Raw genomic sequence first — 1816 nt, forward strand, 5'->3', positions numbered from 1 at the left:
TTTTTTCTTTTAAGAGGAACCTATTTAAAGTGCTGTTCTAGTTTGGAAAGGGACTCTTTAGAAAAAAAAAATGGCACCTTTTCACATGAGAGATCTGCTCTCTGTATGTGTTTATGTATGTGTATATATATATATATAAATTTGCAGCGTCAGATCTGCTGACTAATGAATGACATATAAAAACGTTTTGTATTTTATTTTATTGCTTTTTTTTACTGCTGCCTGCTCCCTTGGAGGCAGGAGGGAGATGGATTCTCCTCTTACCTTCCACCCCACTAACTAGTTTCCCAGTGCAGGAAGTTGAGCCCGCGGTCTCGCAGCTCCGGCAGCAGCCTTTGGCCCGCGGGACAGTTTGCTATTAACGCGGAATACGTCGAGTAACGAATCCACCCTGAACTGTCGCGGCCCTGCAAGGGTCACAGCGAGAAACGGGCGGCAAAGCGGGACGACGGACCCCGAAAGGCTTCCCCCTGCTCCTGCCGGATGCCATTTTCATAGAGTCACTTTACAGAGCAGACCTGCATTTCTGAAACACAGAGGTAAGGAAAACAAATCTCTTTGAAGTGAAAGCTTTGCTGATAGAGTGTGTAGCGTGGTAACCTCAGCACTCCGAGAGAGAGAGGTAGTTACTGTCCTGTCAATCTTCTGCTGCTTAATGCAACTCAATTGCTAGAGTGATTGCTCAAAAAAAAAAAAAAAAGGAAAGGAAAAAAATCCTGTGCTCTTTATTAAAAGTTATCCCAGTTAAATCTTTCCGTTGAAGACGATTCCCCTCTAAGAGGCCTTTATATTTGAGAAGCTGATTGTCAGTTTCGTTCATTACGAAATCAAATTTGATTAGCAAATTGCTATGCGAAGCCACTTACACTGTTAACTCCCGTGACAATACTCTTCCCCTGCTCCGCAAGGAAGTGCTGGATCATCGGTGTCCCTGTGTCGGGGGTTATTGTTCAGCCGAACAGGGCGCTCGGTCACAGCTCGGCTGCTACGGCGTCACCGCGTGACAGCGTTCGTGCTCTGAGCAGATTTAATGGAAACGTTACAAAGAGCGCCCGCTCTCGTATTCACAGTGTTGTACGGGGAAGATGGGGGTGATGCTGGGGAAAGGAGGGGGGCGGAGGGCAGCTCTGGAGCCGACCGGGGCACAGCTCCCAAGAGCTTCAGTTAGTGTTTCAGACAACCAGCGGCTTAGGGGAAAACCACGTCCGTTCCCTTCCCTTTTCAGACAAAAGCAGTGCTTTGAAGAGCTTGTTTTCATTTCTGTGAACTAACATCTGATACAATCTTCTCTTGTCCTTCACTAACACCCGCCCCGTAAGCGTGGGGTACGAGGGGAGGAGTACGTTACCGCAAGAACATGCCGGTTATTCTCTTCCTAACTTGGCTTTTAAAAGAGCTTATTCAGAAAAGTCCCTGTTTTGCCGCCAAGAAGGGTTACGCTCGCGCCCCTTGGCCTGTCCTAACTGTCAGCAATTTTACGTACAGGAACGCAAAAGAAACATACGTTATTTGAATGACAACGCTCCCCTTTCACTTCAAAAATAGCTCTCACAGTCGCTCGCCCTGTGACGACGTAGCCCTGGAAGCTGTCGCACGTCAGCTTTCTGCCCAGGCGAGCACTTTAGGGGAGCCAAAAGGAATTAGTCCTAAGCAAAGGGTACGACAAAATTCTGCTCCCCGTCCCGAATGCACCCACACTCCCCATGGGCCGCTTCCCCCAACGGCATAACCCTGGCTTGGGAAACCTCCTGACACGTGAGAAAAGTACCTGCACACCACCTACAAAATCATTCCCTGCACCTCCGTCAGAGATCCG

The sequence above is a fragment of the Cariama cristata genome, unplaced genomic scaffold, assembly GCF_000690535.1.
Source record: "Cariama cristata isolate BGI_N322 unplaced genomic scaffold, ASM69053v1 scaffold17306, whole genome shotgun sequence".
In the NCBI taxonomy this organism is placed as follows: Eukaryota; Metazoa; Chordata; class Aves; order Cariamiformes; family Cariamidae; genus Cariama; species Cariama cristata.